The sequence below is a fragment of the Epinephelus fuscoguttatus genome, linkage group LG7 (genome assembly GCF_011397635.1).
Source record: "Epinephelus fuscoguttatus linkage group LG7, E.fuscoguttatus.final_Chr_v1".
Taxonomy (NCBI): domain Eukaryota; kingdom Metazoa; phylum Chordata; class Actinopteri; order Perciformes; family Serranidae; genus Epinephelus; species Epinephelus fuscoguttatus.
In genome coordinates this window covers 4,650,123-4,666,070 of record NC_064758.1, presented here as the reverse complement: position 1 = coordinate 4,666,070, position 15,948 = coordinate 4,650,123, and the positions used below count along the sequence as shown (strand labels likewise).

Below are 15,948 nucleotides of genomic sequence, written 5' to 3'. Positions count from 1 at the left end.
TATACGTATACACACACACACACACACACACACACACACATATATATATATATATATATATATATATATAAAATGATAAAGCACAGTATCACAATATTTTTGTGTGGCAATATCATATAGTCACTCAATGCCAAGTATTGATTTTTTTATTACATAAATTATTAATATTAGGTAGCCTACTAGAATAATATAATCAATTGTTTTTTTAGTCCACTTAGTACATTTTGCTGCAAAAACAAAAAAAAAAAAGGCTGAGGTGAGATGAACAGACTGAAAACTTTATCTTATTAGATGCTGACAAAGTTTTCCTTTAGGGATATAATTTACAGCCGAAAAAAGGTAATAATCGCAACGCATTTTATTGCATTACTCAACACATCGCAACATATTTAAAACTGCATAAATATAGTATCGTGACTTAAGTAATATGATAATATTGTATCATGGATCCCCTGGTGATTCCCACCCCTAACAGGATCACTTGTGTTCACTACAGTGTTGTCTATAGTTAACCTTTATTTGTCCAAATCTGTTGTCTTTGTTTGAGTTGTGTCTTTTTCTGTGAGTACATTATCAATGTTAAAGCCGGAGTCGACTTCCTTGTATGTGCTTATATGTCCTCTGATTGTGACGCAGGATCACTGGACTAGTGTGGACATTGTTGTTGTGGAACCATCTACTTCAAATCAAGCTCTGACTATTGAAGTAGAAAAACTAATTTAAAAGCTGCCTTACACATCATTCTGTAGCGTTATTACTGTGAATAACACAACGGGTATCAAGTTAGTTGGCTGTAAAGAATTGTAAGTTAGTACTGAGCGTTATTAAGCCAGTTTAAGCCAAACTCGCTGACGCAAAGAAAGCCTTTCACGGTTTCCTCGATCCGTTTAAACTGAACAAATTACATTTGACTGGAGGTTATGGACACCAAACCAATTCAATACCTTTGGTAACTGCTATTACCATCGCTATAAACTTAGAGCTAGCCTTGTGTCAAATTAATGTAACCCAGTGCTTATAGTGCTAACTTAGTTGAATACGTGAATGAATCAAAGTAGAGCGCAATAAGCCCGCGTCTTCGTGCCCCCTTTTTCAAAACAGACAACTTGAGAGTAGTTAGCTTACTTTTACAGTCCGAAAGCACCTCTGAATTATATAGAAAACAGGCGCTGTGCTCGGTAACAATGGTAACGTTAGAGGGAAGAAAAGCTCTTTGTCCAACAGCTCCAAACAACGCTTTCATTTACTTACTCCCTCCGCCACAGCGGCGAGGAGCCAGTCCGCCACCGCTAACACTGACGAACCTTAGACCGAGTACACGAGCCACGGAGCCTCCCGTTACACGAGGACACGCAAACTTAGTAACTGATTCATATCCTCGTTATGTTTCGCTTTCTCCTATTTCTGGCAGCAGACAACAATCGTCTAGGTGCACGCGTGTGTGCCCACCGACCAAGCCACGGAGATTCATATGAAGAACTTCCGGCAACAACTTTCAAAATTAAAGCCTTTACATGTGGACCAAATAGACCCACTGAACGCCTTTCTCCTGAGCTTAAACCAAAATCCATAGTGGATGGAATCGGCTGAGTTGTCATATGGATTAAAGTTCATTAAAGAATTTGACTTTTATTTTTGTCAAACTACTGTTTTCCATGTCAGAAATTAATGTTCAGGCAAACTTCATCCGCTGTGAAAGACTGCGATGCGGGTGAAAGTAACAGCCAGGAAGCTGACTTTGTCTTTATTTCCAAAAACACTACTGCGTCGTCCAAGTTCGTACATGTTTACCGAAGTGTTCTCAATCTAGTATCATGGTGGCTACGCACGTTGTCTAGCTTTACACTATTGTAGTAGTAGCTAGTGGTGGTGAGAGGGAGGGCAGTGCAGTCACAGCAGAGTCTAAACATAAGGGACGAGCCTCATTTATAAAACATTGCGTAGGATCCATACTAAAAGTGTACGTACGCCCAAAAGCTGAAAATAGCGTGCACCAAAAATAATCTGATTTATAAAACCGTGCCTATACGTGCAAGCACTTTTCCCTTTATAAATCACAGTCCACCTGGAAGATTGCGCAGGTGGATTCACCTCAAATCCCGCACTCTACACACCCACATTTTACCATGAATGGTCAATGCAAAGTACCTCATGTATGTTTTTGCATAATAAGCCTGCTGATCAATGGCATTTTACGCTCAATCATGGCAGAGAAGACAAGGAAAAGGAATTTCACGGAGACCTACATAGAGATGCTTGTGGGTGAGGTGGAGGCCAGAAAAATTATTTTATTTGGTGGTCACAGTAGTGGCATCACTAATAAAAGAAAAACAAGTGAGTCGTCGGCACGTCGTCACCGCTGTAAATTGTGGCGATCTGTGGCAGAGGTGAAAAAGAAGTGGTCGGATCTGAAGGTGGAGGCCAAGAGGAGAGTGGCATGGCACCATCAAAGCCTGTCTGCTACAGATGGGGGCAAGGGCACACCCGAGCACACACCGCTGGACACCAAAATAGCCCCTCCATCCTTGGGACGGCCAGCGTGTGTGGCATAGTGTCGGAGAAGGAAGGAGACACAGATTTGGCAGAGACCACGGAGGAGACCGGTAAAGTACAGTTTTATCTGTTTATTAAATGTATAATGTGTGTCTGTGTGTGTTATGTTCAGGTGTTGTCACGTAAATAACAGTGTCCAAGCAATAAACAGGACAGACAATAGGATTTTATTTATTTTTACACTACATTTTCACTGAAAGCTGACCGAATCCGACCCGAGCCCGAATACAATTTATAGCTACATTTCTGACCAAACCCAGCCGACCTGTCGGGTACCGTCGGGCTCGGATCGCCACACTCTAGTGTGTGTGTGTGTATGTGTCCCCTATTGGGGCCTATCTGAATTTCTGTCTTTGAGAGATATTATTTTGTAATATAACTGAATTTTCTATCCATAGGCCTACATATACATTTTAAATATATTAAAATGATAAGGCATCTTTGAGTAAGCTGTGAGTATCATTTAAGTAGGCTATGTCGTGGCCAGCCGAGTGTCCTCTTTTTTGGAAATCAAAATATGGTCACCCTAAATTAAATATTTCAACAGAGACTTGTTAAAAGGCAGTGGACTTATGTGCTGTGTCCTCAGTCACTCTAGAGGTGGAAGCGGTGGGTGACGAGGAGGTTCCGGGCACGGCATGTCCTGGCACCGTGGCTGAAGGCTTGGCTGTCCCCAGCACCAGTGCGCCCAGCACAAGTGCGTCCCGAGCGCATGGCGCACCTGGAAGTGGCCGGGTCCTGACCGACACTGTCCTGCAAACGCAAAGGGACACCATCAGTGCAATAAATGAAGTCAGAGACGAACTCTAACAAATACGGACAATGATGAGTAGCATGTGTGATGTCATGTCTGAAATTGCCAGCTCCATTAAAGATCTTGTTAAAAAATGAAACATACTTGCTGTCTTTTTGCAAACACCGCATGACACCTTCACGGAGCCTTGCTCCCTGTTGAAACTCATGTCGGGGAGGTGGTTGTGGGTCGGGGTCCTCATGGTGTGGGGGAGGGAGGCCAGGCGGGAGGGGAATGGCATCCCTCAGTGCCACGTTGTGCAGAACTCCACAAGCCCTAATAATTTTACACACCTTTGCAGGGTGATAGAGCAGTCTGCCCCCCCGAGGTATCTAAACACCTCCACCGATTTTTAATGTTAATTCGCGTTATCGCGTCATTCACATAGCTCCGACCATGGCTGAGATAACCACCATCGCTACTTTGTACCTGCTCTGGAAGTCCCAAATGCGTCGGAGGGCCAAACACTGTCGTTTTTGGGTTCACCCTATCCTGCAGAAGCGCATCCAGCTCGGTGAGTTTCACCACCTCCTCCAGGAACTCCGTCTGGATGATAGCCGCTTTCAGCGGTACTTCAGGCTGACTGGGGCCCAGTTTGAGGACCTGTTGGCGAGGGTTGGCGCCAGGATCTCCCGGCAGGACACCAACTACAAGCGGTCCATTTCAGCTGCGAAGCGTCTGTCCATCTGTCTCCGGTGAGCAGCAGTTTATTGCCAGTGACGTCAGGAGAATCTCAACGCTGATTGGCTTTCGCAGCACAGCGTCACGCGAATTCGCTTCAAAAGTTCAATATTTTCAACTCGAGCGATGAGGCTTTGGATGCGAATTTCGCGTCTATCGCGCCGCACTAGATGCCTCAGGGACCTTTGATCTTATAGACCCAAAGTCGGAGATCTCTGTCTGGTGGCAAGACTTTTGATTTCTTTTTACTTGATTACACGCCACTCAGCAACAGTTACTATAGTAGATGTTTATCAGATAGTGCTGTCACAAAATTTAAGGAAATGATTACTCCGTCGTTAAATTCAATACCAAGTCCTTCAGTAACAGAGGTTTCCTGTACCGACTTTAACCTCTCCCAAATTGATCATTTTGTTGATAGCGCCGTAGGCTCGCTGTGAACAACACTCGACTATGTAGCTCCTCTTAAAAAGAAGTTAACAAAGCAAAGAAAGTTCGCTCCTTGGTATAACTCTCAAACCCGTAAGTTCAAACAAATATCGCGAAAATTTGAAAGGAATTGGCGTTTAATCTGGACAGACAGTCTCAAAACTTATAAGAGGGCTCATGCCTCCAGGTTTCTCAGCATTACTCAGCATTAATAGAAGAAACAAGAACAACCCCAGGTTTCTTTTCTATTGAGCCTTGTATTCCTTTAGCCCTTAGCAGTAATGATTTTATGAGCTTTTTTAATGACAAAATTCTAACTATTACAGGCAAAATTCATGACCCCCTGTCCTCAGATAGTACCTATCTAACCTCAAACACAGCTGTAAAACCTAATATATATTTAGATTGCTTCTCCCCAATTTCTCTTCAAGAATTGACCGCAGTGATTTCTTCATCTAAATCATCAACGTGTCTCTTAGACCCCACCCCAACTAGGCTACTTAAGGAGATCTTACCTTTAGTTAGATATGATCAATATATCCTTATTAACAGGCTATGTACCACAGTCTTTTAAGGTAGCTGTAATTAAACCTCTCCTAAAAAAGCCCACCCTGGATCCAGAGGTGTTAGCCAACTATAAACCAATATCTAATCTTCCCTTTATGTCAAAGATCCTTGAGAAAGTAGTCGCAGACCAGCTGTGTGATTTTCTCCATGATAATAACTTATTTGAGGAATTTCAGTCAGGATTTAGAGTGTATCATAGCACTGAGACAGCACTAGTTAATATTACAAATGACCTTCTGATTGCTTCAGACAAAGGACTCGTCTCTGTACTAGTTTTATTAGATCTTAGTGCGGCGTTTGACACAATTGACCATCAAATTCTACTGCAGAGACTGGATCACTTAATTGGCCTAAAAGGTTCTGGACTAAGCTGGTTTAAATCTTATTTATCTGATCGTTTTCAGTTTGTTGACGTTCATAATGAATCATCCTTACGTACTAAAGTTTGTTTTGGAGTTCCGCAAGGTTCTGTGCTCGGACCAATCCTATTTACTCTATATATGCTTCCTTTAGGTAACATCATTAGAAATCACTCTATAAATTTCCATTGTTATGCGGATGATACACAGTTGTATTTATCAATGAAGCCAGAAGAAAGTAATCAATTAACTAAACTCCATAACTGCCTTAAAGACATAAAAACCTGGATGAGCACCAATTTCCTGATGTTAAAGCAGCTGTGCGGAGCTTTTCGTTTTCGTTGATTATAGCGCCCCTTTGGTCGAAGCGGTATGACACCCACAGCCTGGTGTCGTAAAATTCTGACGGCAGCTGGCAATTACCGCATGCATTTGTTTTAGAGAGCGAGAGGATTAACTAACGTCAGGTCAGTCCAAGTAATTAGTGGCAACAGCAAAATTACTCAGTAACTTCTCCTGTCGTGTTTCTGTTCTGATATAATCTAATCTGTTGTCTATTTTGAGCTACTAAGGCTACCCTAGTAGTGTGAGCCTCAAGTTGTTCTGGGTAATGTAGTAACCGTTGTTGTGCTACTGGAAACAATGAGAAGCAGCCGTGTACATTTGGTGTAAGGAGGAATTAACAGTTAACAAGTCATCTGCTGAGGCCGCATTATTATGTGAAAAGAATACTCAGACGATTTGGGAGTTATGCCCTTTCTCTGTCATTTTCACATTGAGACAGCGGTTAGTATGGCACTTGTAGGGGGTCAGTACATTTTGCGCGGAGGGATACACCGGTGAGCAACAGCTGCAGCTGGCTCTGGGACAGGTACGCTAGGTCACTCGGTGAAAGCAAACAAAGAGACGACACGGACGATAGTACTCACCCAACTGAAAGTTGTCCATCAGCTCCTGCAGGCCTGGGCGTTTTTCTCAGTTCATCTTAGGAACATGAAAAAAAGCTTCAATCACGCCAGGATTAGTGATTGCTGCAAAGTTTTCACTCCTTGTGATGCACTCTCTGCAGCGCTTTTCTTCCTGATGATATATATATATATATATATATATATATATATATATATATATGAAATAGAGGTGGTTCATGAGTATAAATACCTGGGTGTTGTGATTGATGCCTCCCTCACTTTCAAGCCGCATATAGAGAAATTAGTGAAGAAGCTGAGGATAAAATTGGGTTTTTAATTTCGAAATAAGCTATGTTTTTCTTTTAATGCAAAAAAGCGACTTGTTGCTGCTACCTTTTTACCAGTGTTGGATTATGGAGATCTTTTATATATGAATGCGTCTGCTAAATGTCTTCATATGGTTGACACTGTCTACCATGCTTCTCTGAGGTTCATTACTAATTGTAAACCATTGACACACCACTGTGAGTTATACTCTTGGGTTGGATGGGCTGCTCTGGCCACCCGAAGGCTCAGTCATTGGTATACTTTTATATATAAGGCATTTCTTGGTCTACTGCCTTCCTACATTTGTTCCTTAACTGCACAGAGAAGTGCTGGTCCTTACTCCTTTCGTTCGCAAGACTACTTGTTGCTTTCTGTTCCATATGCCCGTACTGAATTGGGTAAAAAGGCTTTTGTCTACTCTGCACCTTCAGCATGGAATATGTTGCAAAATGACTGGAAACTAACAGGGTTAATTTCTTTGAGCAGCTTTAAATCCAAACTAAGAATACTTGAGGCCGACTCCACTACATGTACTTGTTTTTCATAATCTGCTTGTAATTCAATACTATTTGTTTGTGTTTTATCTGTGTAATTTGTAACTGTGCTTCATACTTGCTGCTGCCTATCTTGGCCAGGTCTCCCTTGAAAAAGAGGTTGTTAATCTCAATGGGATCTTCCTGGTTAAATAAAGGTTAATAATAATAAAAATAATAATATCTCCCCAACAATGGTAGCACCGAATCCCATTTTGTGCAGCAAAATGGGAGCAGAGGATTCAGCCTCTCTTCTCGCCCGCTCAGCATACAACACATGGAGTTCCTCATCTGTGTTCTCCGGCTCAAACAGGTATGGCTCTGGATCTGTGTCCGCTACAAGAAACTCTTCAAAATCGCGTTCAAAGTCGTCCATTGCAGCTACTAAAATCCGGAGATATCGCTAGGCTAAATAAACAGCTGAGTTTTGTTTACAAGCTACGTCTGTGCCTGCTCACTGGTGTATCACTCCGCGGATCACAGCGCAGGACGTACTGACCCCCTATAAGCACAATGCTAAACACTGAGACCCAGCCACTGGATGTACAGACACAAAAAAGATATCGATCATGTTGTCTCAATATGAAAATGATAGAGAAAGGGCATAACTCCCAAATTGTCGGAGTATTCTTTTATGTGAAGATACACAGTGAAGACATAACATAATCCTAACACAGCAAAGCTGTTACCTGCAGCCTTCGCTTGCAAAACTAACGCTACTAACGTTAGGTCAGTCCAAGTAATTAGTGGAAACATGCTAACATGCTAACGTTATACACAAATTAGTAGTAAAGTAAGACCTGTTCATAAATGTTCTGGTGTAGCTCTGAATTTCTTATAAACTGAGGACAACTGCCTGCTGTATATTTGTGTTCATGGTCACAGTCACAGATAATTTTAGATGATGCTCCTTCGTTATCCGCCATGACATCAAAAGTACAACCAAGTCCTCATAGATACATCTCTGGTAAAACTGTTAGGTGTTATGTGTTCAGCAATGCCCGCTGCGTACTGCTTACTCAAAGAACACTGTAAACACGGCTCCTTCTTCTTCTGTGGTTTAATCGCTGCGGGCGAGCAGAATCACTTCCACCTCGGGTGCCGTATTCTGGTTTGCTGACTTCCTCTGTGTGTCCGACCCAAGCAAGGCTACGCTAAATAGCCATATAGAAAGGCTTTTTTGTCACTGCTGGGTTCAAATAAATATGCGGATCTTCGGGGGGGACATAGTTTCTCTAGATGGCATTGCTCTGGCCTCTAGCACTACCGTAAGAAACCTCGGAGTAACATTTGATCAAGATTTGTCTTTTAATTCTCATTTAAAACAAACCTCACGGACTGCATTTTTTCATCTGTGTAATACTGCGAAAATTAGGCCTATCCTGACCCAAAAAGATGCAGAAAAATTGGTCCACACTTTTGTTACCTCAAGGCTGGATTACTGTAACTCTCTATTATCAGGTAGCTCTAGAAAGTAACTCTCCAGCTAATTCAGAATGCAGCAGCACGTGTACTAACAGGAACTAAGAAACGAGATCATATTTCTCCTGTTGTAGCTTCTCTGCACTGGCTCCCTGTAAAATCCAGAATTGAATTTAAAATCCTACTGTTAATTTATAAAGCTCTAAATGGTCAGACTCCGTCATATCTTAGAGAATTCATAGTGCGTTATTATCCCACCAGAACACTGCGCTCTGAGAACGCAGGGTTACTCATGGTCCCTAAAGTCTCCAAAAGTAGATCAGGAGCCAGAGCCTTCAGCTATCAGGCTCCTCTCCTGTGGAATCATCTTCTTGTTACGGTCCGGGAGGCAGACACCGTCTCCACATTTAAGACTAGACTTAAGACTTTCCTCTTTGATAAAGCTTATAGTTAGGGCTGGCTCAGGCTTGCCCTGTACCAGCCCCTAGTTAGGCTGACTTAGGCCTAGTCTGCCGGAGGACCCCCCTATAATACACCGGGCACCTTCTCTCTCTCTCTCGCTCGTATTCTATTACTACATCTTGCTAACTCGGCCATTCTGGATGTCACTAACTCAGCTTCTTCTCCGGAGCCTTTGTGCTCCACTGTCTCTCAGATTAACTCATATCGCAGCGGTGCCTGGACAGCGTGACGTGTGTGGTTGTGCTGCTGCTGTGGTCCTGCCAGATGCCTCCTGCTGCTGCTGCCATCATTAGTCATTAGTCATACTTCTACTGTTATTATACACATATGACTATTGTCACACATGTATACTGCCAGATATTAATATATACTTTCAACATATTGTACCACAGTAGCCAGAACTATAACTATAATATTATTACTTTCATTAATGTTGTTGTAAGTTACTGTCATTACCGTCTGTCCTGCATCTCTCTCTCTCTCTCTCTCTCTCTCTCTCTCTCTCTCTGTCTCATTGTGTCATACGGATTATTGTTAATTTATTTTGCTGATCTGTTCTGTACGACATCTATTGCACGTCTGTCCGTCCTGGAAGAGGGATCCCTCCTCAGTTGCTCTTCCTGAGGTTTCTACCGTTTTTTTCCCCGTTATAGGGTTTTTTTGGGGGAATTTTTCCTTATCCGCTGTGAGGGTCATAAGGACAGAGGGATGTCGTATGCTGTAAAGCCCTGTGAGGCAAATTGTGATTTGTGATATTGGCCTTCATAAATAAAATTGATTGATTGATTGATTGATTGATTGATTGATTAAAGCGCACCTCCTCTGTGCTCAGCGGGTTGGTGAAAGGAGTGAGGAGCCAGCGCCTTATGGGGTAGCCACTGTCACCTGCAAGGTATAACAGAAGAGTAATTATAAATCAGGCTTTAATGGTTAGAATTTCTACAATGGTGTTTATGTACTCACCCAGGAGCCAGCCATCACGCGCAGCGCCTGCCTGCAGTCTGTTCCCTACACTGCTGTGCGTCAGGATGAATGAGCCATGTGTTGACCCAGGCCACCATGCCACTAAATTTGTCAAAACCATGTTTGAGGTACAAATAACTTGTACATTGATTGTATGCGCATTTCTTCGGTTCACATAGACAAATTCATTTTCACTCAGTCAATGCAGTCAATTCCCGCTGGAAAGAGCCGGTTGCCAGAGTGGTCAGCACCTATATGCACCGGGATGGCGCGGTTCCGGCGGGTGGGTCTGTCTAACACTGGGCCCAGTTCAGCACATAGATCCAAGAGCACTGCTCTATCTAAATCGGCTTATTAGCCAGTCATCATCATAGGCCAGGAAATCTTCGTGGTCCCTAAAGACTCTCTCCATCCTGATCCTACCATTTTCATGATCTTCCAGCAGTGCCAGCGCATTCATTGTGCAACATTACACCGCACTATTTATATGCTTACTCAGCAATTAGACTGATTGTTACACACCTTGTCACAATTAATACTAATCAATCAGTGCTATCCACCGCTCTATATCATTTGAAGATGGAAGTATGATATATGAACATTGTGCATACAGTAGTAGGCCTAATGGCTTACTAAAGGAACACATCTATAACACTGCAGACTTGGGTGTTTATGATTACGCGGGTCTATAAGTCTGATATGTGATGACATTAAATGTATGAGATGAATCTTGCTTCAATTCACCACCTCACCATCTGTCTTCAAAATGTTCGTGCGCGAGGATCAAAGTTGACGTACCGCGCACATTCTCCCGCCAAGTTTATCTTTAGAAATCACAACCTTTGCATGGGAAGTGGCGTATGCCACTTTCAAACCCTGTTTTGTGTGTAAGCAAGCTTATAAAGCAAGCTTTATAAATGAGGCCCCAAATAAATATTACATACAAAACGGTGCGTAAGCAAGCTTATAAAGCTTGCTTACGCACAAAATGGGGCTTGAAAGTGGCGTACGCCACTTACCACGCAAAGGTTATGATTTATAAAAATAAACTTGGTGGGAGAATGTGCTAGCCTGAGTGTCAGACTGAAGCTCCCAGAACCTTCAGTCTGACTTGGCTTCCATTGAAGGCGATTTACAAGGGGAAGGGAATTTGATTTTTCCCTAACCAGTCAGTAGAGATCAACGACTCACCCGCAATCTGATGTCATTAGTATCCACGCCTCGGGGGTGCCGAAAACAAGCGAGCATTGCCCGTTTAAAATGTCTCCGTCATCGTGCACGCCCAGCTGCATCACCATTAAATCCAGTTTAGCAGCTTCCTTAATTTGGTCCTCCATCACCGTGAGTAGTGGCGAAATACCTCGATAGCATCGTTAATGTGGTCTGTAGGATCTGTAGCGGTCGCCATTGTTGCTATCCTCACCAGTTACCCACCGGCGTACAGCTTGACATCAGCGTGGCGCTGATTGGCTAATCGCTAGACCCGCCCCCACCCCCGGCGTTCATTGGTCTGTCCATCGTTTGGATGAGATAAATCGCAAATTCATTGAAGTATGCCAGACCAGAGATGCAAGCCTACTCAGTTGAGTGCTCGGGGTCTATGGTCTGGAACCAGGCTAAGAATGTGCACACCTGTAAGCAAACTCTGAGTCATGTGTGCGCACATTTTGGAGACACTGGGAAGTGCCGACGCAGACGGCGAGGTGGAGAAGTGGAGTCAGATTTTTATTGATGTCTCACACAAATTTAATGTCACGCTATATCCACCTTAGATCCACGTTATCATTGAAATAAATAAATCCAGCAGCCTTATTTTGCACAACAGGAGTGAGTGATAATTGTTTCATAAAAATGTTGTAAAACCCAACTCAAATCCTGAATTGAAATTCTTTCTAAATACGTATTTAATCCGCACTGCCTCTAATGTCTCATTGTCCACTCTGTGAGTGCAGGAGGGGGAGAGGATGGTGCGACTGCATGGAATATATTTATTTATTTGGCTAAATATTTCCAGTGCATTTATCATGTCTCGAAATACGGCCATTAAGCACAACTGTTACACTCATTTCATCAGCCCTACTTAGATGTGCTGTTCATGACAAAACCGGCATGAAGAAACGTGTTCGCCTATTACACTTTCATCTTTGAATTGTATTTCAAATTACACATTGTATTTTGGGACAGGGATACCACTGGTTCATGCTGTAATTCAGGCCGGGAGTCTGATCAGACTAATTGCCATAAACATATAAATACTGCGGTGACCCTCGTGTGTAATTGAGCAAGATGGCACTGGCACATACAGTACAGGCCAAAAGTTTGGACACACCTTCTCATTCAATGCATTTTCTTTATTTTCATGACTATTTACATTGTAGATTCTCACTGAAGGCATCAAAACTATGAATGAACACATGTGGAGTTATGTACTCAACAAAAAAAGGTGAAATAACTGAAAACATGTTTTATATTCTAGTTTCTTCAAAATAGCCACCCTTTGCTCTGATTACTGCTTTGCACACTCTTGGCATTCTCTCCATGAGCTTCAAGAGGTAGTCATCTGAAATGGTTTTCCAACAGTCTTGAAGGAGTTCCCAGAGGTGTTTAGCACTTGTTGGCCCCTTTGCCTTCACTCTGCGGTCCAGCTCACCCCAAACCATCTCGATTGGGTTCAGGTCCGGTGACTGTGGAGGCCAGGTCATCTGCCGCAGCACTCCATCACTCTCCTTCTTGGTCAAATAGCCCTTACACAGCCTGGAGGTGTGTTTGGGGTCATTGTCCTGTTGAAAAATAAATGATCGTCCAACTAAACGCAAACCGGATGGGATGGCATGTCGCTGCAGGATGCTGTGGTAGCCATGCTGGTTCAGTGTGCCTTCAATTTTGAATAAATCCCCAACAGTGTCACCAGCAAAACACCCCCACACCATCACACCTCCTCCTCCATGCTTCACAGTGGGAACCAGGCATGTGGAATCCATCCGTTCACCTTTTCTGCGTCTCACAAAGACACGGCGGTTGGAACCAAAGATCTCAAATTTGGACTCATCAGACCAAAGCACAGATTTCCACTGGTCTAATGTCCATTCCTTGTGTTTCTTGGCCCAAACAAATCTCTTCTGCTTGTTGCCTCTCCTTAGCAGTGGTTTCCTAGCAGCTATTTGACCATGAAGGCCTGATTCGCGCAGTCTCCTCTTGACAGTTGTTCTAGAGATGGGTCTGCTGCTAGAACTCTGTGTGGCATTCATCTGGTCTCTGATCTGAGCTGCTGTTAACTTGCGATTTCTGAGGCTGGTGACTCGGATGAACTTATCCTCAGAAGCAGAGGTGACTCTTGGTCTTCCTTTCCTGGGTCGGTCCTCATGTGTGCCAGTTTCGTTGTAGCGCTTGATGGTTTTTGTGACTCCACTTGGGGACACATTTAAAGTTTTTGCAATTTTCCGGACTGACTGACCTTCATTTCTTAAAGTAATGATGGCCACTCGTTTTTCTTTAGTTAGCTGATTGGTTCTTGCCATAATATGAATTTTAACAGTTGTCCAATAGGGCTGTCGGCTGTGTATTAACCTGACTTCTGCACAACACAACTGATGGTCCCAACCCCATTGATAAAGCAAGAAATTCCACTAATTAACCCTGATAAGGCACACCTGTGAAGTGGAAACCATTTCAGGTGACTACCTCTTGAAGCTCATGGAGAGAATGCCAAGAGTGTGCAAAGCAGTAATCAGAGCAAAGGGTGGCTATTTTGAAGAAATTAGAATATAAAACATGTTTTCAGTTATTTCATCTTTTTTTGTTAAGTATATTTCAATTTCAATTTCAATTTTATTTATAAAGCCCAATATCACAAATCACAATTTGCCTCACAGGGCTCTACAGCATACGACATCCCTCTGTCCTTATGACCCTCGCAGCGGATAAGGAAAAACTCCCCCAAAAAAACCCCTTTAACGGGAAAAAAAACGGTAGAAACCTCAGGAAGAGCAACTGAGGAGGGATCCCTCTTCCAGGACAGACAGACGTGCAATAGATGCCGTACAGAACAGATCAGCATGATAAATTAACAGTAATCCACATGACACAATGAGACAGAGAAAGAGAGAGAGAGAGAGAGATGCAGGTAATGACAGTAGCTTACAACAACATTATTGAAAGTAATAATATTATAGTTATAGTTCTGGCTACGGCGGTACAATATGTTGAAAGTATGTATTAATATCTGGCAGTATACAAGTGTGACAATAGTCATATGTGTATAATAACAGTAGAAGTATGACTAATGACTAATGATGGTGATAACTCCACGTGTTCATTCATAGTTTTGATGCCTTCAGTGAGAATCTACAATGTAAATAGTCATGAAAATAAAGAAAACGCATTGAATGAGAAGGTGTGTCCAAACTTTTGGCCTGTACTGTACTCCTTTTTGCCTCCACCTTTAATAAATGTGATTCTTTATGTCGCACATCAATGTCAAACATCCTCAAATTTAAAAGCAACACATTAACTACATGTTGGTAAAGGAGTAGAAATATTTGGTCTACCTTTAGATCAGACCACTTTTTGTTGTTGTTGTTGTTCTGTCACTGTCCGTGCAGTCCCACAGACACAGCTGACAGCATCAGCAGCGTTGATGTGTTGCCACTTTTTTTGCTTTATTAGTGACCCTGCTGCTGTGGCCACCAAATAAAACCTTTCTTCAGTCCTCCACCTCCTGTTAAAGGGTCTCTAGCTCAGTCTCCGAGAAATTCCGTTTTTTGGTTCGTTTCTCACCCGTCGCCGTGACACAACGAGAGAACACTCGCATGCCGGCTTATTTATATGCAGATCGCATTCATGAGGTGATTTGCATGACCATTTATGGTTGAACTAGGGTGTGTAGAGGCGGATCTGGGTGCGCACAACTCCAGGAGGTCTGTGATTTATAAAAAACATTGCGTGCAAGTGTGCGTGCGCACAGTTTTATAAATCAGATTATTTTGTGGGCGTACGTCAACTTTTAGTATGAATCCTAAGCACTCTTTTATAAATGAGGCCCCAGATCCGTAGTATCCACTGGGAGGAGCTTTAATAGGGCACTGCCAACCTGCTGTGTGGGAGATACACAAGTCCAGACGATGGACACAGTTTAACTTAGCACCCAAATGTAAATTTGGACCATGACATAAACTGTTAAATACTGCTCATTTGGACAAATGCTGTTAGAATTGTAAAAGTTATCGTTGAACTGTTACGATCTACCTGCGGTATAGTTGTCAAATGTAAACAATATTTATTTCTGATTTAACCCATATTAAAATTTTATTATAGCCTACCATAATCAATTTTACGTAGTCTATATAGGCTATTCACATTTTATATTAAAATAAATGACTTTTTTCAGTATACGTCTAAAACACTATGTATTTTAATGTATTTTAAAGACGAATCAACACTCCTCTGATACAGTGTCAACAATTCACTAAGTCGTTAAATTGAATTAAACTGTAGGCTACACAATAAGAATAGCTATATAAATATCTGAAAAAATGTTGACAAAACGACCCCTGTGTTTAAAGATTAGATTAGGTCTTCTGTTTATGGTATTATGCAAGTGTCAACAAGAGAGTCAGTGAAATATATTTTTAAAGTTAGTTATCCATATGTTTTCGGGCAACAATTTGTCCGATTTCATAGCCCGTTTATAGCAATGCTGATCGATGCATACTGTCCCTTTAACCAAATAAATACATCATTTTAAGTTCGTATTATTAAAACATTTATTTTGAAAAATGTAACCGGAAGTTGAGAAGACACTGCTGCGAGCTTGTTACTTCTACTGACATCCAATAACAGGCCATCTGTTCAGTGCGGTCCTCCCTCTGCAATGAGTGTGTGCTGTGAGGCCACCGTTTGAGGTAGTAAACTAACTGCAGCACGAGTCTCATGTCATCACTGGACTTGATGAA

General features: G+C 42.3%; 1 protein-coding gene across 2 annotated transcripts in view; it reads right to left on the bottom strand.

The window, feature by feature from the left end:
• The window catches only part of phc2a (polyhomeotic homolog 2a (Drosophila)), a 39,272-nt gene extending 37,794 nt beyond the window's left edge, over window positions 1-1,478 (bottom strand). Inside the window, exon 1 of one of the 2 annotated variants that reach the window (XM_049581764.1) lies at window positions 1,252-1,478. The gene's annotated coding sequence lies outside the window, so the exon portion shown is untranslated. Of the gene's footprint in view, window positions 1-1,125 lie in introns of both variants that reach the window. The other variant, XM_049581765.1, reaches the window with a different exon arrangement.
• Between the last annotated feature and the right edge of the window lie 14,470 nt (window positions 1,479-15,948).